Source organism: Camellia sinensis, chromosome 5 (genome assembly GCF_055761805.1).
Source record: "Camellia sinensis isolate YWXY chromosome 5, ASM5576180v1, whole genome shotgun sequence".
In the NCBI taxonomy this organism is placed as follows: domain Eukaryota; kingdom Viridiplantae; phylum Streptophyta; class Magnoliopsida; order Ericales; family Theaceae; genus Camellia; species Camellia sinensis.
In genome coordinates, this window is record NC_138965.1 from 20,709,710 (window position 1) to 20,737,085 (window position 27,376).

The 27,376-nt window shown below is 35.6% G+C and overlaps 1 long non-coding RNA gene across 1 annotated transcript; it reads left to right on the top strand.

The window, feature by feature from the left end:
* The first annotated feature begins 1,087 nt into the window (after nucleotides 1-1,087).
* Nucleotides 1,088-22,731, top strand: LOC114266573 (uncharacterized). The gene is made up of 2 exons (XR_003630689.2): nucleotides 1,088-1,552; nucleotides 22,423-22,731. It is a non-coding gene; the product is annotated as an uncharacterized LOC114266573 (long non-coding RNA).
* Nucleotides 22,732-27,376: the final 4,645 nt, after the last annotated feature.

Consider the following 27,376-nt stretch of genomic DNA (forward strand, 5'->3'; position numbering starts at 1 on the left):
TAAAATCCACCATCACTGCCAACCTTTAATGTTAAGACGAGTTTAACTTGCATAAATATGAGGATAAACATGAAGATGCTTTATAACCTTTTTTCCCACCTTTTGATCGGCAACAACGGAAAGAGAGTATTATTAATGAAAATGGACGATTGCAAGAAAATCAAAGGATGGGTCCTCCAGAAAGAGGGGTAGGGGGGAGTAAAAATGACCACCTCTAGCTACACCCGAAACACTGCCCTCTAATCTCTAGAGATCAAGAAAAGTGGAACCCTTTGGAAGGAAAAGATATTGAGACCCAAAAAGATAGAAATAACAAACTTTAAACCAAGTCACCACCCAGTACAACCAACATCCACCTCCTCAACAGCCCCTTAGCACAGTGACCTCCTCTCCCCAGCCCTCCATCCTTGCAGCCCCTCCTCTCCCACCACCACCGCCACCACCACCACCACCACCATCTCACCAGAGGTAAACCATGGTGTGAAAATAGAAGCTCCCTACGTTCACTGTGCGTGGTTGTTGCAACAATCTCTGTATTGCCACCATGAGAATTGCACAACGATCCTTCTTCTTGCTGCCATGTGCATAAAATGTATAAACTAGGATGAAATAGAGTTTTTTTAGGTATAAGAAATATAAGTGTGTTTAACTTACACAGTGCAAGGATTGTTATACTAATGTATCATGAAGACATTAGGTGTTTCTTTTTCCCCTACCTCTTGCTGAAATGAGCTCTTGCATACTGTACAAGTCAAATTATGTTTTTGATTTTGAGTTGGTAACCATTTCATCAACTTGGCCACTTTTTTTTTTTTTTTTTTTTTTTTTTTTTTTTTTTTTCAACAAGTTCGAAGGGTGACCCACCTTATCAATTTCTTGTTTCCTTTATCATTTCAATCTACAGAGTGTACATAAATTCTATATTGTTAAGCACATCTCTATTGTTGGAAACCATGCGGTATACATGGTGTGGCTTAACCTTGAAAGCCACATGGTACCTATGGTCCATCCACACATGGCATAATCATAAGGGACACATGGTCTTGGAAACCATGTTGTACATATGGTGTGGCCTAACCATAAGAGACACATGGTTTTAGACACCATGAGGTACACATGGCCTTGCCAAAGATGGCTATATAAGTGTATGCTTAACATTGTGAAGATCATCACAAAAACAATTAGTTCTCTCTCTATTCATCTATCTTGAGGTTACCATTTGAAAATTTAGGAATTTAGAGTGTGGATAAATATTGAGAAACTCTAGTAGCTTCTCAATTTTTTTTTTTTTTTTTTTTTTTCATAACTCAGGTATTCCCAACCCGCCGATTTTAAGGGAAGCCAGGACTAATCCTGAGGTCCTTGAAGTTAACGACCAGGCAAACCTCCAGTGGCCCCAAGGGGTGATTCGAACTCGAGACCTATGAATTTTATCCTCCAGACTTTACCATTCGACCACTTGTCTTGGGGTTTAGTAGCTTCTCAATTGACAGAGGGTTTTCCAGACGAGCCTCGTAATTCAAGCATCCAATCCAAACCGTTTCCGCATCAAGTAATATGATTACTCGTATTTTTCTTTCATTGGTATTAGAGCCAAGTTGCTTGTTTTCACTTCATATGATTTGCATTTCATAGATTAGTTTTATTCATGTTTAATTCAATATTATTGAATATCATGGCATGTTGAGAAACGTTTTTAGAAAATTCCATAAAAGCGGATTTTTTATCTCAATTTTTTATTTTTCTTTTATGTAAGTGAAATTTACATATTTTGAAAGTATTCTTTGTGACCATCCATATAAAATGGGCTTTAATCGGAGTTATATTGAAAAAGTTATGATTTTCAAAAATTTTTGGTTCAAATCGTTGTTTTTGGAGGAAATTTTAGAAAATTATTTTTTCCTGTCATATTAATTATTGTGTATAATTTGATGACTCCTTTTGTATTGTAAATTTGTTTATTATCATTATTCAATCACTACTTTGTTCGAAGCAAAGAAAAGCTGCAGGGACAAATTTTTGTTCCTCTTCAATTACTACTTTGCCTAAAGCAAAGAAAAGCAGAGGGGATGTTTTGATTCATATATATTATGTGACCTTATACCTACCTATCTCCACGTTACTTATGAGACATTATGTTAATACCTCTTAAGATCTGTCAAAAAGATAGCGTAGACGTCCCCGAACGCTCCCGGGGGGACGAGCTCCCGTTCCGTTCATTTGGGGTCACTACAACTCAAGACTCTCAAATTTTGTCACGGTTCTTAATCTGAACCAAAGAGTCCAAATCCGGCAAATCGTTTTGAGAAAACTGATTTTTGAAAGAAGTGCCAAACATGGACTGCTTTGCCAGATACAGAGTCGCCACCTAAATATTTTATTTTGGGAAAATTTAGGAAACCCTGACTCGGTGCCAAAGGCCACGTGTCCGTCATCACCAAAGTTGCCTCGGCTCGGAAACTTGGGTACGATTGGGGAAGGTCACTTCGTGAGCACCCCCGCTCGCCCGGTCAGAGACCGGCCTCTACTAACCATGATATCTATTTTTGAAAACATTATGTATTCTTATTCCGGTTATTAGCCTAGGTTACTATGTGATGCGCGCAGCATACAAGTATAGATCGGGTCGCCCGAATTGGAACAGAACATTTCATGTTTGTTTTTCGAAAGGTGGTTTGCTACTCGTAAGTAGGCTTAAAATGCAGATTTTGCCACCCTCGGGTAGGCTTAGAAAAAATGGTTTTGCCACTATCTAGTGGGCTTAAAACTCACAGTCAATGATTTGTTCCAATCCTAACAACCTAACCTTCACCCACAGGCATTCAGGCAGTTATATCACATAAGCAAATAGCCTCATGGTAAGCATGCTATCATGGCAATCACTCACACACATGCAAGGATGCTAAAGCATAAAAACTCACCGAGTACTCCAAGCTAAAACAGAAACTACTTTAGAAATCATGCATGATCCTAAGTATACAGAAATGTCTAATGCAACACATACAAAAATGCAACTATAGCAGGCTCGGCTATTCTAAACACGGCATATGAAATGCTACAGCTAACATGTATTCAATTTGGAATTGAAAATACAATGCAGTTAGCATGATGCGTCGAGCCCGGTGCATGCAAAACAGATGAATGAATGCAAACATGCTATCATACTGTATGCTAATTGAAACATGCCCTAATCTAACCATTATAAGCGAATAAATAAAAGGGAGAAAGACGTGGGGTTGGAAGACATACAACACACACACGCACACTTATTACAACATTGCCCTCGCACGGAGGGTTCGAATAAGTATACAGTCCTAAATAAATAATTACAGTCCCGAATAAAAGAATAGTACAGTCCAAATAATATACAAATTCCTAATTAATTAACAAATTAACTAAGAAAGCTGTAAAACTGGCGTGCAAGTCAGGAACTGCCTTGCTTCTGATGAATGATGTATATTTAGGCTGCTTTGCGCGGAAATCCATCGGGATGCCCCAATTAGCCTCTGTTTGCACCTGTTCTTGAATGCGTGCCAAGCCCCAAAAAGTTGCTGATTCTTCATTTGCTGCAACAGAGAGCAGGAAAGGGGCATAGCAATGTATTTTCACAAATATGTGCATGCCTTGATCCTCGTGCCACCAATCACGCATATCGAGGCATGATGGCCGAGGAGTCGAATTGCACAATTTAATATGAAATGAATGCACATGAAAACACAACAAGACCTAACTCCATCATGGACGATCCGGAGTGTCGGTGACTGGAGAATTGAGACACGTCCCTTTACTCGGAGTACGAAATGCGCCTCGTTTCCCGTGCTCGGGCTAACTCCTATCCCGAACACGATGCAATATGCATGACATGCATGAAATGCAACTAAGATACAATCCTAACATACACAATGTTATGGAATGGCATACACGCTACACGAGGTAATACACAACCGAGCATACATAATGCTATGGATGAAATGGCATACGCAATGCAATAATGGGCTTACACCAACATGAGAGAGCCTCAGCCACACTCACATAAGAAGCCATCAGATGAAAACAAGATGATTCAAAATGCGTGCACGCGTGCACGCAAACCGAGAACCGACCCTCAGGCACCGAAATGCCACTCTAATGAGACATGGCAAAGACATGGAATATGATATGCAAAAATGAAAAAATCAGTAGCAAAATGAGGGGGAAAACAGCCCCGAAACAAGGCGAAATGACACCCGATGCATGGGATTTCTTCCGAAATGCGAAACTAGGTACATGAAATGGCTTACAGCTATACAAAGCATGCATAATTGGTACATGGAGTGAAAAGACAGAAGCAAGGCAGCCCCAAAATAAGCATTTTTACAGTTCAAAGCATGGCCAAACAGCAAACAGAAACAAGGCAAAACTAGCATGCGAAAATGGCCCTAAATGCGAGATAAAGAAGCAACTCACAGCTGCTGTCTCCAAACAGATTAGGGCCCTTCAACAAAGTTGAAGAGGGGCCCAAAACATGATCTTTTACAGTTTATGGAAAGCCACAAAAACCAGCACAGGTATGGCTAAACTCTCATGCAAGAAATGGGCCAAAAAGTGGACAAAGGAGCAAATGGTAGATGCAAAGCCCAAAAAGAGAAAGACTCTTCTACAACACTGAAGAGGGACAAAAAATAATGCACTTTACAGTTGATGGCCGGACCCAAAACAGCATGTATACAAGCCAAAAATATCATGCAAAATATGGCAAAAAAAGAGAGATATAACACAAAGTATATAAAGGATGCCTCAAACAGTGAAATACCCTTAATAAAATATGAAGAGGAGGCCAAAATAAGACTTTTTTCAGTTCTGAAAATCGTCCAAAAATGGAAGCACAATAGGCTAATAAATCATGCCAAAAATGGGGAATAAAGAGGGGTATAAAAACAAGTGGTACATGGAGGTCTCAAACAGTGATGAGCCCTTCTTCAATGTTGAAGAGGGGCTCAAAATAAGCCTATTTACAGTTTACATCATGCTCCAAAACAAATTACATATAGGCCAAAAATACTATGCAAGATTATGGCATACAAGAGGGATAATGAAGAAAGTGCAAGATGGGGGCCTCAAACAGTGTTGAGCCCTTAATGAGATAAGAAAATGATCTCAAAAAAATGACCTTTTCAGTTTTGGTCGGAGCTCAAAACAGCAAGCATGTATGGCTAAGAAATGATACCAAAATAAGCTCAAAAAAGGAGAAATACTACTCACCCTTGAAGACAAGTCTTTGGTTGCTTCTTGGCTTGAGAAGTGATGCCTCCTAGCTGCTGGAAAGCTCCCCAAACTGCTGGAAATGGAGTAGTGGTGGTGGTGCTTGGTGGTGATGAAGAAATGAGGTGTAGGACTTAGGAATTTTTAAGAAAATGAGAGAGATGGAGGGAGATATGTATGTGTGAGTTCCAAGCAATTTTCCAACCCTTCAAACCAGAGCTGGAGGCTGGTTATATGGACCAAGGAGAGGGAGAAAAGGGAGGGAAAGAGTGGGGGAAAAAAGACCAAGTTCTCCCCCAAAAGCTGTCCCCCGGATACAGATATTTTTGGGGAAAAACAGCTATACAGCTGTAAAGTACACATTGCAAGGATCATGGCCGGCCAGTTTTTGGAGCTGCAGGTGGCCGGCCGGCTACCTTCCATGGCCGGCCGGCTAAGGGTCAAAAAGGTCAAGAAGATTTAGTGGCCGGCCACCACAAATTGGTGTCCTCCCAGGTGTCCTCAACACAACCCTGTGGTTCAAAATTGGTAACTGTAAAACAGGAGAGAGAACAAGCCACTTTTAGGGGGGGTCAAAAGGGTCAGATGGAATTACTGGCCGGCCACCAACTTTTGTGTCCTCCCATGTGTGTACAACACAAATATGTGGTTAAAAGTTCAAGAAAATGGCCCAAGGTTGTTCAACATTGGCTTGGAAGTGAGAAAAAAATGGGCGTCGGAGGGCGCCGGAGGAATATAACTGGTTGCTGAAACAATTGCTGGCCTCCCACCCTTCTACGGCCTTCCTGGTGATGAAACAGAGGTACCTGCCAAAAATGAACGAAAACCGATGCAAAACGAATGCTCGGGGGCCAAAACGCGCAGTTTGGGGCCCCGAAAATTGCCTGTTAAGCACCGAAAGTGGCATTCGACCACGAAGTGGGTCTCTCAGAGCTCAGTGTCCCTCAAAAGGGAGTAAATAAGAAGTATGCCAAAAATCAAAGCAAACGGAGATGGTTAGGCGGTCCCGAACCGAGGCACACGGCCAACGGTCCCGAAAAACCGGAAACCGGGCTCCGAAATGGGCAAAATGGCCTACAGCCACAAAATGTAGCCCACGACCACTGAGAGATGGTCTACGGGACCTCTCCCTCCCCTCAGGAAAAGAAACAAAGAAAACCGAGTCTGGTTCACAAACCGAGGCAAGGCGCAAAAGAGGGTTCGGAAATCCGGAGGCAGGGCTCGCGATCGCGACTCTGAGACTTCTGAACGAGCACGATATGCAACGTCACCGAGCGCTCAATCGGTGATGTCTGAGTCTTAAGGTCGGTCAAAAATAGGGTGTCTACAGATAGTTTTACTATTTAAAGTGGTTGGACTTGGAAGAGAGACTATATTGACTTTTCCAACCTTCTTGGCACCTTGATCTCAATCTTTAGAGTAAAATTTGGGATGTTACATATAATGCTTGGTTTCATGTTGTGGATTTAAGAGATGGTTTTGCCTCTTATATAATTTTATTTAAAAATTAATTAGGTGCTATATTTTAACTCATATAGAGGGAGATGATTATGAGCTTAGCGAAATTTTCGATCTCTCTATGTAAGTGGAAATATTGTATACCAATTATGTTTTGGGGAATAAAATTAAAAAAAAAAAAATTATGTGTCAAACCCTGTGTAATAACATCAGTGCAATGACCTCTAAGAATGCTGTTGCTGACCTCGCCAAAGGAGAAAAATTGGATGGGTCCAATTATGATACATGGCACAGAAAAAATTCAATACTTGCTTAATGAATAAGAAGTTCTAGATACTTTGGCCACCCTTATGATCTGTCCTGAAGAAGAGACCATTGCCCAACATCGCCGTGACATGGAACGCCATGAGAAATGGGTAAGGAGAGATCGGTGTGCGCTATACTATGCTTAGCAGCATGCACAATGATCTCATTGGGGAGTTTGAGGTAAGCCCTATTGCTCATGATATGTGGAATTAATTGAAAATTACCTATGGGACGACATCTGCAACTAGGTTGTGTGTTCTAATTTTGAAATTTGAGCAATATGCTATGGATCCAAAACACTCTATGGTTGAGCATCTCAAAGATATGTCAGCCATGATACGTGATTTGAAGGCCACTGGTAATATTCTTACTGATGAATAGCAGGTTACAATTGTGATGTTCTTTGCTCGATTAATGGGGGCAAATGAAACTTGTGCTTACACACAATGAGAACATGTGTTGATATTTCTCGCCACCTTAAGCTTGAAGCAGAGTGCCTAGGGACGCACCACAATACTATCCTTGTTGCCCAAGATGGGTAGCATAAGGCATTCATGCCCAAGCGTAACAAGCAAGGAAGGCATGGTGGTGCAGCTAGTAACCTTGGTCCTAAGCAAGGTAATGCAATGAAGCGCCGTCAATGAAAGTGCGTTGGAAACAAAAACAAGACTAAAGTCAAGTGCTATAACTGTGGGAAGCTAGGTTACTTTGCTCGGGAATGTCCTGATGCAAAGAAGGTAGACATTTTCCTTAACTCTTTCAGCACATGTGTTTGTTCACATGTATGTGTTACTAATTCTCTCCACGGTTGGATTGTAGACTTAGGTGCAACTCGCTACATAACTAGAGAAAGAGTTGGGTTTGTGGATTATAGAAAGATACCTGTTGGCAGGCAGTACGTTACTGTGGGTAATGAAACTCGTGAGGATGTCCATGGAGTTGGTTTTTATTAGCTCAAGACGTGTCTGGGGCACTTTTTACTCCTCCATGACATGTTTTATGCACCTAGTATCTAGTGTAATCTTTAATCAGTTATTGTTTTGTTAGGATTTGATTTTAGTTTTCATTTTGTTGACAATTAATTGGATTTTTATGTAATTTCTTTCCAATGGTTTCTTTATGCTAGATTTGGATTTTTTTCTCATATTCTTATGTGTGTTGTAATAATGACTCTTTAAATTCTGTTAATTGGCATGCTAGACTTGGTCACATAGGCAAAGATAGAATGACTAAACTAGTTAAAGAAGGCCTGTTGGGGCATCTTGCAAATGTAAGTTTGCCTGTGTGTGAATCTTATTTGGCAGGAAAGGCCTGTAGGAAGCCTTTTGGAAAGGCACCTAGGGCGTTATATCCTCTAGATTTAGTTCACTTTGACATTTGCGGACCTATGAGGTAAAGGCATGCCATGACACTTCTTATTTCCTTACATTTATTGATAATCACTCACGATTCAATTATGTTTATTTGATCTCACATCGCTTTGAGGCATTGGATTGTTTTAAGTGCTTTGTTGCACTAGTTGAGAATCAAACAGACAGGAAATTGAAAATCCTTCGAACAGATCGAGGGCGTAAGTATTTATCACATCAGTTTTGGGGGCTTTGTGAGGAAAAAGGGATATGCAGGCAATTAATGATTTCAGGGACTCCATAATAAAATGATGTAGTAGAGAGACGGAATCGCACTTTATTTGAAATGGTTAGATTGATGATGGCACAAGCCAACCTCCTTATATCTTTTTGGGGAATGCTCTTTTGACTGCTACCTACATCCTTAACCGTGTGCTTTCAAAGTCAATTCCAACAACTCCATATGAATTATGGAAATGCGCAAAATCAAATTTGCAGCATTTGCGGCCTTGGAGTTGTGCCGGTTTTGTTTACAGTATTTCTCATAAGTATGAGAAGTTAGGCCCTAGAGTAAATAAACAAGTGTTTGTGATATACTTAGAATGCTCAAAGGGTTATGTGATGTATGGTGAACAACCTAATGGTGGAATGACTGAAAATGCGTCGCGAGATGTCAATTTCATTGAGAATGAATTTCCTAGTATTGGTAAAGTAAAGAAAGATCTTTTTAGGGAAATTACACCATCTTTTGGCGAGAGTGGAGAATTAGTGACTTGTCATGAAATCGCCAAAGATAATGGGAGTGATTTACTTCCTAGTGAGAGTGTTCCACTAGAAAATGACTTACTAAGATCCAGTTACGTAGAAGTGAATGTGTAACCATTCATCGTTGTTGTTATGAGATTGAGGGAGAATCTTTCATGCGTACTTCGCTGGATCTTGATGGGCTTGCTTCATATGAGGAAGTATTAGTTTCACCTAATGCTAATGAGGGGATGGCTGCTATAAAGGATGAAATGAGTTCTATGGCTCGGAACCAAGTTTGGAAGTTGGTTGACCTTCCACCTGGGTGCAAGACCATTGGTAACAAATGGGTCTTAAAAGTTAAACGCAAGGTTGATGGATCAATTGATAAGTACAAAGCTCGTCTTGTGGCGAAATGTTATACCCAAAGAGAGGGTATAGATTATGATGAGATATTCTCCCCGGTGCTGAGATTTGCCTCTATTCGCCTAATTCTAGTTACTGTCGCACATTTGGATTTGGAACTTTTCCAAATAGATGTTAAGACTGCATTTCTCAATGGAGAACTAGATGAGGAGATCTATATGGATCAACTAGTAGGCTTTGAGGTCAATGGACAAGAGCGCAAAGTATGCTACCTCAAACGTTCCATTTATGGCTTAAATCAATCATTTAGACAATGGTACCTTAGATTCCATAAAGTCACCATTTCGACTGGGTTTGAGATGATGGAAGAAGACCATTGTGTGTATGTCAAACGATCAAGAAAGAGTTTCCTTATCTTATCACTGTATGTTGACAACATTTTGTTAGCTGGAAATGGCATGGAGATGATTGTCGCCACTCCAGAATGGTTGTCCTCTACATTTGAAATGAAAGATATGAGAGAGGCAAATTATGTACTCGGAGTTAAGATCCTGAGAGATTGCTCTACGAGGCTTCTTGGTTTGTCTCAAGAGACTTACATTAAAAAGATCTTGGAACGGTTTTGTATGCACTATTCCAAACCCATTGGCACTCCAATTGAGAAGGGACATAATCTAAGCATTGATTTTTTCCCTAAGATAGATGAGGAAAAGAAACAAATGGAAAAAGTTCCTTATGTGAGTGCAGTTGGTAGTTTGATGTATGCTAAGATGTGTACTTGACTAGACATATATTTTGCAATGAGATTAGTCAGTCGTTATCAGAATAACCTAGGACTTGTTCACTGGCAAGCAGTGAAGAGGATTTTTCGCTATCTTCGTGGGATAATGGATCTCGTTCTTTGCTATCAAGGTGGAGATTTGAGACCAAAGGGATACAGTGACGCAGACTGGGCTGTTGATAAAGATGAGTGCAAGTCTATCATTGGTTAATTGTTCCTACTTAGTGGAGCGACTATTTCTTGGTATAGTAAGAAGCAATCATGCATTGCTTTGTCCACGATAGAGTCAGAGTACGTTGCTTGTACAGTAGCAGTACAAGAGGTTGTTTGATTGAGGAGATTTCTTCAACGCCTTGGGATCACTGCTCTTGCAGATGAAGCCGTTATGATCTATGTTGACAGTATGGTAACTTTGGCACATTCTAAAGATCCCAAGTATCATGGTAGAACCAAACACATCGACATTCGATTTTACTTTATTCAAGATGTCGTTGCACCATGGGAGATAGCCATACATCATATCTTTACTAACAGGATGGCGGCTGATCTACTTACTAAAGCCACTGCTAGAGATGTTTTCCAAACTCATGTTCGGAGTTTAGGACTTCGTAGGATTTGATATTTTTATGGATACCTCATTGACTTTGTTGGATATTTTCGAGTATCTTATGTGTAATTATTTATTCATGCATAATTATTTATTCATGTGATTTTATGGCGTAATTGATACTATTAGCACACATCATATATGATGTCACCAGGCTTAGATCAGCCTTCTTACACTGGCGATCACCCTAGTGCTTGTAGAGTGAGCATGATGAGACATTAATTATCTTGTCTCTTAGAGAGCGAGCGATGAAAATGTTTTATAACTTGAGAAGCGAACAAAATTGATTTATTATTATAAGATGTCGTCTTAACATTGGCTAAGATGAGACTTTAAAAAGGTCGAACATGAAGTAATCCACAGCTTTATGAAGCCTGAATATAGCCGAATGTGAGGTCTTACATAAGCACTTGATGAGTGAATATGCTAATAAACTCAAGTTAGACGCTTGTATACCGACTAGACTAAGATTCGTATGGCGTTAGAGAGTGACAGACCTAATTTAGTTGGAGCTCCGCCGTAGCATACATATCATACTGTATGTGCTACCGTCGACCACTTAAGGGAATGGCTAGATGGATCCCTACTCTAGCACTGTGTGAGCCCTGTTAGGCCAATAATATGCCTACTCTATACCCTTGAACTCAGAACTATATCATGAAGTGATGACATGATGTCGTTACTTTAGCATGTTATCTAAGGGTCATGATGAACACGATCCAGAGGACCATGTTTAGGAAAGCGGTCAAGTTTGAGTAAATTGATATGAGTGGCTAGGGAAGATGGTTGGAAATCATACCCTTGTATTGTAGCTCATTGCTCGGGTGATTGTGTCGGATTTGAGATCATGATATAATCACGAGTACATATATAGTGTTGAGGTCAAGCATGTTTATGAGCTATGACTAGCGAGGGGTTTTAAAATGTTTAATTTGGTGTGATCCAATGAATTTGGGGTGTAGATTAGATATTTTGAGTGATGTGCTATGTTAGTTTATGGTGACTTAATATAGCACTTCTACCTTATACATTTTCGTTAGGTTGTACGCTCCATTTTTCCATATGACGGGTAGATTGAATGAGAGATTGAGAAATGATGATTAAGCATATAATACATGTTATGTACACATGGCATGGTTTAACTTTGAAGGCCACATGGTTCACATGGTCTATCTACACATGGTGTAACCATGAGGGACACATGGTCTTGGAAACCATGTGGTACATATGGTATAGCCTAACCATGAGGTATACATGGTCTTGGACACCATGAGGTACGCATAGCCTTGCCAAAGATGGCTGTACAAGTGCATGCTCAACATTGTGAAGATCATCACAAAAACAATAAGTTCTCTCTTTATTCATCTATTTTGAGGTTACCATTTGAAAGCCTAGAAATTTGGAGTGTGGATAAATATTGAGAAACTTTAGTAACTTCTCAATTGACTGAGGATTTTCCAAACGAGATTTATAATTCAAGTATTTGATCCAAACCGTTATTACCCGTTTTTTTCCTTCATCTATAAAAAATTCAGAAAAACTAAATTTGGTTTTTGGTAGGCTTTAACTTGTCATATAGTACAATTGGATATTTAGTTTGCATAAAATGCTTGTAGAGGACATAGCAATTATCCAACGGGTGAGAATCTTCAACATGATAAGTTAGCACAACATAAACCAAACAAAGTTAGAGAGTTAGGGCTAATTAGTTTTCAACACTAACACAAAAGCGACACGACCCAATTCAAATAAACATTTCAAGTTAGAGTCAAACTCGCGTACCAAGAATTTGACACAAGAAATCCGTTTATTGTTGGGATATACCTCCTTATTGGAGTGTGGGACCCAGTTGATTTATTAAAAGAGGTTTAATTTGGCTTAGTTTAGTATAATATATTTTTATATATTATATTTGAAGAAACCCAATCCAATTTGGATACAACTAGGGTTTAGTTACAAAACCCTAAATTTATAATATTGGAAGGATTGGTTTTTTGTTCAACACACAAAAAGTGAACGGCGGCTGCTACATGGAACATATTGCTTCGGTAATAGTGCCTGGGAATTTGACAATTGGGAAAGACAAATCAAGAGTGCTTGATTTGTTCAAGCTTTGGTTTTCTTTGTGTGGTTGATGTTTGGTTCGTTATTTTGGGTTTTCTTCAACTCTGATTCTGAAGATTTTGGTTCATCTATTTGGTGAGGTCTTTCCTCTTTGTTTATTTGTGATTATTTGGAATTCACCTAAGGGTGGTTTTGTGAGACCATTAGTGTCTCGTTTGTAATCGTTTGGAATTATTTGGTTGATAGTGGAATCGGATTTCGATCCCGTGGACGTACCTCACATTGAGGGAACCACGTAAAAATTCTTGTGTTGCCTTTAATTTAATTTTCCGCATTAGTTTTTATTCCCATTGATTGATTTATTTGTGGGGAATCACATCGATTTTCCCTAACAACTGGTATCAGAGCTTACGGTTTATTTGGGTCTATTTATTTGTGTAAATCAATGGAGGGGAATGTGAGTCGTATGTCTAGCTTCAATGGAAGCAATTGGGTAACTTGGAAAACTAAAATGGAGGACCTATTATTTTGTAAAGATTTATATGGACCCATTGAGGGTGATTCTGGCAAACCCGAGGGTATGAAAGATGATGAATGGAATAGGCTTAATCGAAAAGCTGTTGGTGTTATCCGTCAATGGATTGATGACAGTGTGTTTCATCATGTTGCTACTGAAACTTCAGCACATGATTTATGGAAAAAATTAGAGGGCCTTTATGATAGGAAATCAGCCACAAATAAAGTTTTTCTGTTTCGTAAGTTGGTTAATTTAAAATATAAAGAGGGCAGCCCTATTCCGGAACATCTGAATGAAATAAAGAGTATTGTTAACCAACTTGCTTCTATGAAAATTGTTTTTGATGATGAGTTGCAGGCTTTGATGCTACTTAGTTCTTTGCCCGAAAGTTGGGAGACTTTGGTTGTGACCGTCAGTAATTCAGCGCCCGATGGAGTTGTCACAATGGGCCAAGTCACTAGTAGCCTGTTGAATGAAGAAACTAGAAGAAAATCAGCGGGTTCCTCTCATTCGGAAGCATTCGTTGTGAGAGGCCGAAGCAAAACAAGGGGGAGGAGTAAGACTCCTCATGGTCGTGATCAAAGCCGTGACAAATCAAAAGATGGTTCTTTTTCAAAGAAAGACGTTGAGTGTTATTATTGCCATGAGAAAGGGCACATGAAGCGAGAATGCCGAAAGCTCAAGAATAAGGAGAAAAGGCGTGACAAAAGTGTGGACAAGAAGCAAGAAGACACAACGGCAGTTACTACCAATGCTGATCTCATGGTCGTTTGTGAAGATGATTGTATCAATTTTGTGGGCCAAGAGAGCAATTGGGTGATTGATTCTGGTGCTTCTTTTCATGTGACTTCTCGAGTTGATTTCTTCACTACCTACACTGCAGGAGATTATGGTTCTGTTCGAATGGGTAATGAAGGTTTGTCCAAGATTATCGGCATGGGTGATGTTTGCTTGGAAACAAATCTGGGCTGCAAGTTGTTGCTTAAAGATGTGAGGCATGTTCCCGACATTCGCCTCAATTTGATCTCTACTGGGAAGCTTGATGATGAAGGCTTCAACAACAAATTTGGTGATGGAATATGGAAGCTCACAAAGGGTTCCTTGGTGGTGGCTAAGTGTAAGAAGACTCATACACTTTATTCGATGCAAGGAAAAATTTGTAAAGGTGTTGTCAATGCACTTAAGGAAGATACTTCTACTGAATTATGGCACAAGCGGCTTGGCCATATGAGTGAAAAGGGGCTGCAAGTATTGTTCAAGAAAGAGCTTCTACCCGGTTTGAAAGGTACACATCTTAAAACTTGTGTTCATTGTTTGGCGGGTAAACAACATAGAGTTTCTTTTCATAAAAATGTTGTTTCTAGAAAAGAAAATGTTTTGGATTTGATTCATTCTGATGTTTGTGGTCCTTTAAAAGTTAGAACACATGGTGGTGCACTTTATTTTGTTACTTTCATTGATGATTATTCAAGGAAAGTTTGGGCTTTTTTACTAAAAACTAAAGATCAAGTTCTAGAAGTATTTAAGCATTTTCAGGCCATGGTTGAAAGAGAAACAGGGCAGAAATTGAAGTGCATCCGATCAGACAATGGTGGTGAATACATTGGGCCATTTGATGAGTATTGTCGCAGTCAAGGTATTCGACACCAAAAGACAGTTAAGAAGACTCCTCAACAAAATGGCGTTGCCGAGAGGATGAACCGCACAATTGTGGAAAGAACAAGGTGTTTGCTTTCACAAGCTAAATTGTCAAGATCCTTTTGGGGTGAGGCGTTGAAGACAGCAGTTGACGTGATCAATTTGTCTCCTTCCTATCCTTTGAATGGTGATGTTCCAGAAAGAGTTTGGACCGGCAAAGATGTGTCTTATGAGCACTTGAGAGTGTTTGGTTGCCGAGTCTTTGTTCACATTCCAAAAGATGAGAGGTCCAAGCTTGATAGTAAGTCAAGACAATGTATTTTTCTTGGCTATGGGCGTGATGAATTCGGGTATAGATTGTGGGATCCGGTCGACAAGAAAGTCATTCGAAGCCGTGATGTTGTGTTTCTTGAAGACCAAACAATTGAAGACTTTGGCAAAGGTGATCAACCGGAACCAAAAACAAGTGATCTCATTGACATGGATCCATCTCCTTCATCTTCAGTTGATGATGAAAATGGGGGAGATGTGCAGCCACCTATTGAAGATGTAGAGGATGATGCTAATTCTAATGAAGTTGAGTCAGAAATTGAGGAAGAGCATCCAACTCAAGAACTACCACCACAACTTGAGTTGAGGAAATCTACAAGGGATCGACAACCTTCAAGAAAGTATCCTCCCAATGAATTTGTGTTGATTACTGATCAAGGGGAGCCGGAGAGCTACCAAGAAGCAATTGAGCATGCAAAGAAAGGTGATTGGAAAAAGGCCATGGAAGAGGAGATGAATTCCTTAGTTGAAAATCACACTTATGATTTAGTGAAGTTGCCTAAAGGGAGGAAAATTCTGAAAAATAAGTGGGTCTTCAAATTGAAGAATGATGGCAAGAATCTGAGGTACAAGGCACGTCTTGTTGTGAAAGGCTTTGGGCAAAAGAAAGGTATTGACTTTGATGAGATTTTCTCGCCGGTTGTGAAGATGTCTTCTATTCGGGTTGTACTTGGCATGGCTGCAAGTATGAACCTTGAAGTTGAGCAACTTGATGTGAAGACCGCATTTCTACATGGTGATCTTGAAGAAGAAATTTACATGGAGCAACCGGAAGGCTTTGTGGAAAAAGGGAAAGAGAAATTTGTTTGCAAATTGAAGAAAAGTTTGTATGGTCTCAAGCAAGCCCCGCGGCAATGGTACAAAAAATTTGACTCTTTCATGATGAATAATGGTTTTACTAAAACCACTTCGGACCATTGTGTGTTTGTGAAAAATTTCCCGGATGGTAAATTTATTATTCTTTTGCTTTATGTTGGTGACATGTTAATTGTGGGTCAAGATTCTACCATGATAAACAGGTTGAAATTGGAGTTGAGCAAGTCTTTTGCTATGAAAGATTTGGGACCGGCAAAGCAAATTCTTGGTATGAAAATTGTTCGTGATCGCAAAGACGGGCTGATTTGGTTATCTCAAGAAAGCTACATTGAGAAAATTCTTGAGAGGTTCAACATGGATAAAGCAAAGCCGGTTGGTTGTCCACTTGCGGGTCACTTCAAACTTAGTTCGAATCAATGTCCTATAAGTGAGAAAGACAAAGAAGAGATGTTGAAAGTTCCTTATGCTTCAGCAGTTGGTTCTTTGATGTACGCCATGGTTTGTACAAGGCCGGATATTGCTCACGCAGTTGGTGTGGTGAGTCGGTTTCTCTCTAATCCGGGTAAAGAACATTGGGCAGCGGTAAAATGGATTTTAAGGTATCTTCGAGGGACTTCGAAGGTGTGTTTGTGTTTTGGAGATGGTAAGCCGATGCTTGATGGGTTCACAGATTCTGACATGGCTGGTGATGTTGATTCTAGAAAATCTACTTCGGGGTATTTGATGACTTTTGCAGGGGGAGCTGTGGCATGGCAATCTAAATTACAAAAATGTGTTGCTCTCTTAACTACCGAAGCTGAATTTATTGCCATTACAGAAGCTTGCAAAGAAGAGTTATGGTTGAAGAAATTTTTGCAAGAATTGGGTTTGAAGCAAGAAAAGTATGTGCTTTATTGTGATAGTCAAAGTGCTATTCACTTGAGTAAAAATTCTACTTTTCATTCGAGATCGAAACACATTGATGTGAGATACCACTGGATTAGTGATGTGTTAGATTCGAAATTGTTACAACTCGAAAAGGTTCACACAGATGATAATATTTCAGATATGCTGACAAAGACTTTGTCGAGGGACAAACTTTTAAAGTGTCGAACTTTGGCGGGTATGGTTGATCTCTCCACCTAAGTCGGTAGGGGGAGAATTGTTGGGATATACCTCCTTATTGGAGTGTGGGACCCAGTTGATTTATTAAAAGAGGTTTAATTTGGCTTAATTTAGTATAATATATTTTTATATATTATATTTGAAGAAACCCAATCCAATTTGGATACAACTAGGGTTTAGTTACAAAACCCTAAATTTATAATATTGGAAGGATTGGTTTTTTGTTCAACACACAAAAAGTGAACGGCGGCTGCTACATGGAACATATTGCTTCGGTAATAGTGCCTGGGAATTTGACAATTGGGAAAGACAAATCAAGAGTGCTTGATTTGTTCAAGCTTTGGTTTTCTTTGTGTGGTTGATGTTTGGTTCGTTATTTTGGGTTTTCTTCAACTCTGATTCTGAAGATTTTGGTTCATCTATTTGGTGAGGTCTTTCCTCTTTGTTTATTTGTGATTATTTGGAATTCACCTAAGGGTGGTTTTGTGAGACCATTAGTGTCTCGTTTGTAATCGTTTGGAATTATTTGGTTGATAGTGGAATCGGATTTCGATCCCGTGGACGTACCTCACATTGAGGGAACCACGTAAAAATTCTTGTGTTGCCTTTAATTTAATTTTCCGCATTAGTTTTTATTCCCATTGATTGATTTATTTGTGGGGAATCACATCGATTTTCCCTAACATTTATTCTAATTGGTATATAAATACAAACATCACTGTATTCAAATGTCGTTATGGCCACTCACTATATATAATACTGAAATGCCCATGCTTTTCAGTTTGTTTGTTTGTTTGTTTTTTTTTTATGCTTCTGATTGTAGTTTTTATTATCTGTTAAACAATAACAATTTATTTTAATCAAGTCATTGTGTCATGTTATCAAAGCCTTTTACTATTTTTAACAATTCATATCCATCTATCCAAAGCACATGGAATGATTATCATGTTTGAGTTTCTATTCAAGAGAGGTATGCAACTGTTCTTGTTAGGCAATGGTTGAGAATGTCAACAATAACCTGAGAGACTGTACGCCTAAAAACCCATGTGGCCTTGTAACCATCTTAATATAGTCAGTTAGGTACCTACTACCTCATCGGATTTGTTTGAGAAGTGACTTTTGTTGTTATTTTTTAACTACATATATGAGGTGAAAAAAATTAAAATATTTGACAATAATTTTCCGACTTTTTACAAAAAAAAAATAAATATAAAAAGTAGATAATAGGAATGAATGTTTTTATAAGTTTTTGACAATACTTTTCTAGTAGTTTTTGGCTAGCCTATTGGATGGGAAATGGGACTACAAGTGTTGCAGTTACATTTTTAGCCTATTGTCAAACCATTCCTTAGTGTCAATAAGTTGCAGTTATATTTTTCCTGCATCATCCCGCAAAAAAATCCATTTTAGCTATTAATTGATGTATTTTTGGTCAATAAGTCCACTTTAGCTACTTTATCCACATACCTCTCTTGCACTCCTTATTTTCTTACATTGTACATTATTATTATTATTATTATAAACATTTTGCACAAAAATCCAGAAAGTTTGTGCGGTTACCAAACGTACTCATGTCAAAGGCCATTAGAAAAAAGTCAAAAAAATGGAAATGTGTCAACTAGGTTAGCTTTTTGAGCAAATGTTTTTTTATTTTTTTATTTTTTTTAATATTTTTTATTGGTATGTTTTTAGCCAATAAATTAACTTCTTAGCTCACTTTCAAAATTTTAAAAAAATGTACTAACTTATATTCGATTGTACAAGATAAGATATGAGAGGATTGACATATGATTGTATTTTGTTTGATACAAATGAATGTAAATTTTTAAGTGCATGTAACCTTGATGAACAAAATACATTCAAACGATAACATGTATTTTCCTAATATTTAGATTAAAGTTTTTAATTATAATAAATGCATTATGTTTGGATGAGCCATCATATCCAAATTGTAGGCTAATTGTTGCTTAGCCAAAAATAGAAAAAGTAAACAGAACTTGTCTCCCTAATATTATTGGAAGAAAACAAATTTCTACAATTATTTTTTGGTTCATTCCCTTACAATGATAACCATCTATCTTAGGCTCTCTTTCGCTTTGTCAAGCAAGCCATTTGATTTATACACGCTTTTCTTGATCAAATATGACAATCCCATGACCTAAAACTGCATGATATAGCATTATTATTGGTCGTATTGTCGGTGTGTTGTCTTTTTCACTCATTTTGGTGACAGCCCTTTTGTTATGTGACATATGATTCGATATATAGATGGGAGAATGGAGGCGCCCAATAGAGTTTTTTTTCTTGTGAGGAGATTAAAAAAATGAGACAAAATTAGGTCTCTCAAGATAACAAAGAGATATAACATGAAGTTCTACCAGTTTGGTGTGCATGATAGATAATAACAAAAACAATTTGTTTGTTATAATTTATCTGAATGGCTTATAATTATTTTTTTATTTCGAAAGTATGTGTTAAATTATTTCGTACAACTTCTTCTTACAATATATTAGGTAAAAATAACTTAAATAAGTTGAAAAAAAAGTGATTATCTAGAAATTAGAAAAATAATACTTATGTTTTTAGTTTATCAGTTTTTATTTTATAATAAATTGCACCAAATGGCACCAATATATTTAGCTCATCGATCATGAGTTCTTGTACCTCATTATAATGTTGAAAGTTTGATTCTTGAACTTATGTATGAATTTTTTCTCATATTTGTTTGAAGTTTTTCTTTTGTTTGTTATCTGACTATGATTATGTGTTGGATTTCATTTCATGTTTTGATGGTTTAGTTTGTTATATTTTTATATAAGTTATCTCATTTCAAAACAAAAGACTCATCGGTTTGTTTCATAATTTTAAAAATATAAAAATCACATTATTTTGGATGAAATTTTTGTACAAAAATTATGTAAAAAATTACCTTTGCTAGAAAAATATTAAATTTACAATTTCATATACAAAATTTATAATTGATATTTTTATAATTATGAATTACAATGATAGACATTTTTTTTAATAGATAAATATAAAGAGATCACATCTTTGTACTTATATTTTACATGTATTAACATTACTTTATAACTATAATATTATAACAACTACTAGTTCAACCCATTACATTATTAACTATAATTTGTACTATTTCAACTTCTATTCCTCTTCAAATTAGCAAAAATTTTGTTATAGTTTAGTTTAAAAGTCACTTTTTCTATTTTGGCTATACACATTTTAAATACACTCTCCAATAAACTCTCCATCATTTTGTCATGCTATTTAAACATTATTTTTGTTAATTTAAATTTAATTTTTTTATAAAGTCCACACAACTAATTCCACAAAATATTAAAAGTAATATTTTTTAACATTTAACTAGTCTAAACCACTAGCAATATTTATATAGTGATTTCGGTTTTGACTAGACCCTTATTGTATTATGGACTCGGGTTTCATGGTGTTGTATCGTTGATATTATCTTGCTTCCCTTGTGTTTCTTTGAATTTGGCTATTGGGTTGTTATGGTTGCGTTTGGAACAGATTTGTTGCTTAGTTTCTAAACTTTAGTTGCTCAGATTTTTGCTCATTCGCTCGAGCGACACTTCTTGCATTCGAGTGAGATTTTCAAACTCTCAGTACTTTTGCAGGTCTACAAAACTATTGGGAGAGTGTATTCTACGCTCGAGCGATTCTTTCTGCGCTTGAGCGAGTTTAGCTCGAGTAGCCTATCTTGCGCTCGAGCGTTGGTCTGTTGTTTGTAAAACTACTAGGAGTGTGTATTCTACGCTCGAACGTCGTTTCTTCCGCTCGAGCGGAACAACTTATTGTGTCTAACGCTCAAGAGTTACTTCTTGCGCCCGAGCGGACTGTGCGTATTTCAGTCCGTAATAGTGACATTTTATATCACTTTTTCACATCTCTCTCTCTTTACTTTTCAAAAACCCTAGATCTAGAGCCTCTTTCTCTAAAACCTACATTCTTTCTACATTTTCACTTAGATCTGTTAGGTTCTCTACTCGTGTGCCTTTGTTAAAAAGGTAGAACGTCTTAAGAGCTTCATTTTTGTCTGAACAAGATTTGGTTTCGGCGTCTTTGAAGTTCCTCCATTGTTGCTTTGGTCTTTTAAGCTTAAGGTAGGGACTTTCTACACTCTCCTATGATTTTTAACTTAGTTATTTGTTGATTGTGTACGAAATTTTGGATTTTGAAAGATTTTAGACAAACTTAGGGTTTTGGTTTAAAATCAAAAAGGGTTTACACATGAAGTTATTGAAAATGGTTATGGGTATAGATATGAGGATGTGTTGTGTGAAATTTGTTGATTTTAACACATGGGTTGGATTTGGGAGAGAATAAAGTTTTTTTCCTAAAATGTTCAAAATAATTATGAAATTGGTATTGGAAATATGAAATTGGATGAATGTTTATATAAATGGTGGAGTTGGATGTGTATTATCTCTCACTTATGAAAATTTGAATAATTCATCTATCTTGGAGATTGTATATCTGTTAGAAATATCTGTTTTGGGATATCGGTGAAGGATAGTTATGATTGTTGTAGAAATTGCATAAAGATTAGACGAATTGAAACTAATCTCTTAACTGTTGTCATTGAATATGACCGTGTTTTAATACATTATATATGTATGATATTTGGTTGGAGAAAGGGGATATACTCTATATTTGGGAGAAGAAAGGGGATGGACTCTATTGAATTAAATTGGCTTATGTGTCCAGGGTGAAAGTTTCGAAAACTACGCGTAGGCATGGGTGCCGATTCCCGTGGACGCAATTTTCGTAAAATAAAAAATTAAAGTGTTTCTGTAATGGTTGTATTGATTAGAGAACCACTGAGTTGTACCCTCAATTGGGTTGTTTGGATAATAATGAATTTGACTTATGAATTGAGGTGAAATGAATTGACTTGAAGTGAATTGAGATATAGAATTTGGCATATTATGATTTTGTAGAATACGAATGATTTTATTATAGGCATTGCATATGCACATTGTACTTATATTTTGTTAAAATTCATATATTGTGTTAGATTGTTTCTATTGGGTTTTGACTCACCTTATTTAGGAAAAACCATTTCCAGGTGTTGAAGATATGCCTCTGTCGAGATAGTAGTTTGGGGAGATTTGGAGCAAGAGCTTCTTTTTTATTGTATTTACTTTGTATAGCCAAAGGTTTAATTGTATTGAGTTAGACTCTTTTTTGTTGTAACCAAGCAGTGACTTGGAAAGATGTAAGCCTTTAGGGCAGATGAATGTTTGTTTAGCTTTCATTACTTTTCACTATTCATAACACATACTGTAAATTCAAGATGAACGATTTATGAATGTATATCGCATGTGTCACATTTTTGTATATTAACTCTGCTTAATGAAAGCTTCTTATTTATCTATGTCACTTTGTATTGGTGTTTGGAGTTGGATTATTGTAATTATTTTGGGGGTGTTAGAATTTATTTGTTAAGTCAAATTATCAAAATTAAAATACCTAACTTAAACTAGTTTGATAGAGTTGAAAATTAATGAATTACTCACTATCTTAACTAAAAAGTAAAAATAACTAAGTTAGATGGAGGTGCTATACTAAGGTGTCTCTACAGCTTTTCAAAAGGGTATTTTTTTTTTTTTGGCCTGTGAACTTGTTTTGATATGATTATAGGTATTTTTATATACCATGCCTATCTAGTTATTATAGGAAACAAAGCATCTTTGAATTGAATTGTTCAATAGCTGTTAAATTTTTTTTTGCCTCCAATATCAACCTTTTTGTATAAATTATATATATATATATATATTTCCTTTCTAGTGTTTTTCAATTAGCATTCAATTATTTTTTAACTTCTTTTTGGGATTTTTGTTTTTATTTATAATTGAAACCAAGACTAGGTTTTTTTATTTTTATTTTTTTATTAACGGGAGTAAAATCCATTAAGGATAAGCCAAACGACACTTATAATGGACTCTATGCTTTTAGAAATAGAGCTTATTCTAAATAAAGGAAAAATGAGTAAAGAGGCACACAGGCAAAGCCATAATAATATCAAAGACATGATCATGCAAGATCCTAATCCCATACTGCAACGCAGAAGTGATCATAAGAGATCAGCACTGAGGTTAGTTAGAGTTAGCACAAAAGCTTCAACTCCAGAGAGAGTAAGCTACCAATAACACACTCATGGAGTCTAAACATACAAAATACCAAATAAAAAAGAAATAAAAACTCAAAAAGCAAACCAAAATAAAGATTTGTGGGGAGAAAGAAATCAGATTTGGTGTAGGAGTGGCCTCGGCGTGGTGGTGGTGGTTTCTGCGGAGATATTGGGAGAGATTGGGAAGAAAGATCTACCAATGTTTGTTTTGCAAAAAATAGAAGAAAGAAAGAGGGGGGGAGAGAAGAGAGGTGGCCGGAGCCCACCTCTCCTCCCAAGCGGCACACTCACTCAAACTACCCTATAGGAGAAAAACTTAAAGAGAGAAAGTAGAGAGGGGAAATGAGGAACCAAGACTAGTTTGAGAAGTGGCTTTTTAACTAAACTATGAAGTGAAAAAAATTGAATTGTTTTGGATTTTTTGACATTTTATATAAAATATATATATATATATACTAATATATCACCCGTGCTATGCACAGGATAAAATAATATATTATTTAATAAAACTATGATAATTATTTTTAATTTTTTTATATTATGTAAAATAAAAGTTAAATGAAAGTTAACCAATCGGGATTTTCTTAATTGTTTAAAATTAAGAAAATTAAAAAAATTAGTATGAGATATTGATCATAAAGCTTCTTACTAAAAATTTCATTTTGCTTATATAAATGAGAGTATAAGATTCACTTTATATAAGTGAAACAATTTACATTTTTCTTTTTTTCTCGATATGAGATTATAAAATAAAAGTTAAATGAAAGTTAGCCAATGGGGATTTTCTTAATTGTTTAAAAGTTAACAATTGTTTGTGCGAGAATTTATTTCGAATAAAATAATCTTAGCTGTTTAATATTTAATTAGGCCATTCTTTAATTTATTTTGAATCAAACAAATTTAACCAATATATTTTGATAAAACCGCTAAAATCTCAATTAAACCAGTGAATTAGTCAAATCGAAAACAGTTTATCCTATCGGCTAGGTCAAAGGATTAACCAACTTATACAAAAATTAATTAACTAAAACTTTTAAATTTTATTTTAATTTTAAAATGTGTTGAATTGAAATATACACAACACTATAATATTAAATAGGAGTATAAGATTTATATAGTGAAATAACTCATTTTTTCCTTATTTTCCTGATTTAGAATTGTAAAATAAAAGTTAATAGTTATTTAGACGGGAAATTCATTTATAATCAAGTAATCTCAGTCATTCAATTTTTAATAAAGTCAATATTAGTTTATTTCAAATCAAACAAATCTAAACAATATATTTTGACAAAAGAGCTAAAATCGTTATTAAACTAGTTAATCAGTCAAACCGAAAATGATTCAGCCTAATCAGCTAAGTCAAAAGACCAACCAATTTACAACAAAATTAATTAATTAAAACTTTTAAATTTTATTTTCAAATTTTAACCATCTTGAATTGAAATATGCACAATACTATAATATTAAATAAGAGTATAAGATTCACTTTATATAAGTGAAACAACTCACTTTTTCTTTTTTTTTTCCTCGATGTGCGATTGCAATTATTTTAAAGTTAAATATTATGAGAGTTTCAAAATCTCATAAAAATTATTTTGAAAATCAAAACGTTTATGTGGGATTGTACAATAAAAGTTAAATGAAAGCTAACCAATTGAGATTTTTTTAATTGTTTAAAATTAAGAAAATAATAATAAAAAAAATGGTATTTTCATTAAAAATCTTCTTTTGCTTATATAAATGGAAGTATAATATTCATTTTATATAAGTGAAACAATTCACTTTTTTCTTCTTTTTTCGATGTGAGATTGTAAAATAAAAATTAAATGGATATCTACATTGGATTACAGATTGAAACTGTGTTTACAAAAGCACTTTCACATTGCACTTTCACATAGCACGGATGATATGCTAGGAGTGTTGTACTTGTGTTCTTAAACACACAAACAAACAAAAAATCGGTATTGATTATAAGGCTTCTCACTTAAAATCTTTTTTTGTTTATATAAATGAGAGTATAAGATTCACTTTATATAAGTGATACAATTTATTTTTTCTTTCTTTTCCCAATATGAAATTGTAAAATAAAAGTTGAATGGAAGCATAAGAAATTTTAATTGTTTAAAATTAATAAATTTTAATAATTTATATAAATTAGAGTATAAGATTCACTTTATGGTAGGATTAAGATCACAAACTCCTCTGCATAAACACAATTCAGATCGGATTCACATCTAAAAACTCATAAATTTACTGAAATAAAAGATCGAATAAAATTACAACTGAAAGGAGTTTTGTTAAATGGGATTGCCAATTACAAACGTAACAAGGTCCATTGAGTACCTCGGTGGTGGGTTCCTTTCTATAGGTTGGATTAAATTTGGTCTGCAATCGATTATTTCAAGGTCAGAGCCCACAGATGTTATAATACCCTCAGAAAATGTCTTTTTTTATGTTAAAAAAAAAAAAAAAATCAAACATCCATCAAAACCACAATCAATAATGACATATAATTTACAATTAAAATAATCCAAATATGTCGGGATGCATTATAAAAAGTACAATGATTGCATTAAACAATTTGAAATTATGATTTGATTAAACTTAATTAAAAAACAATAGTACCTTGTATAGATGCCAAGTGGCATAATTACACCGTTAATTTTTTTAATTTCATATTTTATAAAAACCATTATTTATAGACATACTTATGGAAATGCTTTGTAATGGATCTATTTGGGGAAGGTATTTAGATTTGAGGCTAATGTTTTTTATTATCTTTTTATGTTTGTTTAGTTTTTATTTTTCTGAATTATTGGTTGAGCTTTGCCAATCCAAGATTCGTATTTACACATGTACGATTTCAAGTTTTATAAATAATAGCAATGAAATTCACAATAATTGAAACAATTACATTGACTGATAACCTCTTCCACCTACTTAGGCATTACTTTTAACAAATTTTCAACTGCTAATTATGCTTTCTAGTTCTAGATAGCATAATGGTGAAGGAATCTTTCAAAAATGTTTCAGTGTCATTATCACTATAAACATAATTGGCTTAGTGCAGGAACATGTTATATTAATAACTTTTTAGTTCCGAGCTTCTCTTTATTGATGTACTCTTTCATCTTTGTATGATTCCATCAATAAAGATTCTTTTTGCTGATAAAAAAAAAAAATAACTTTTTAGTTCTTTTATTAAAATGTGAGATAAAAAAATTAATATATTTGAAATGACTTTTAATTTTTTACGAAAATAAGTGCAATAAGTAGAGAGAAAATGAAATCTTTGACTTTTTGTTATATGTTGATTTTTTAATTTTTTTAGTGATTTTTTGACTTTTAGGTTAAAATATTGAGTTGCCAAACGAGACTTTAAAATCTTTTAATTTTCTATTATCATAATTAGAGTTAGAAATGATTTGATCTCACATCGCAAAAAATCCAAAGTATTTATTGTTAGTATTGATTCTTATGCTTGAATAAGAATGAACTCATGTTTCTTCTTGTTGGGGCTGCCATGATTTCTCAAGTGAAGAGTTGTTCAAATATATACTGTTTATGCGTAGGAAAGACTTCATTGTATTGAAAATAATGAAATTTCTTTATTCTAAGACACAGAAATTTTCAAATTTATTATTTTGGATCTCTGAATTTGAAAATTTTCTCCTTAAATTTCAAAATATGAACCCAATAGTTGCAATTGCTCTTTCATTTACTAATTCTTAGCAATTAATTAAAAATTTTACTGTGTTTTCACTGTGTTAAAAAAAAAGTGAAGATAGTGAATATTCATGATTTTTCTAGAATTTATATATATATATATATATAAAGGCATATCTTGAAAGAATTAATTGCGAAATTTCTTATTATATAGCTTAAACAA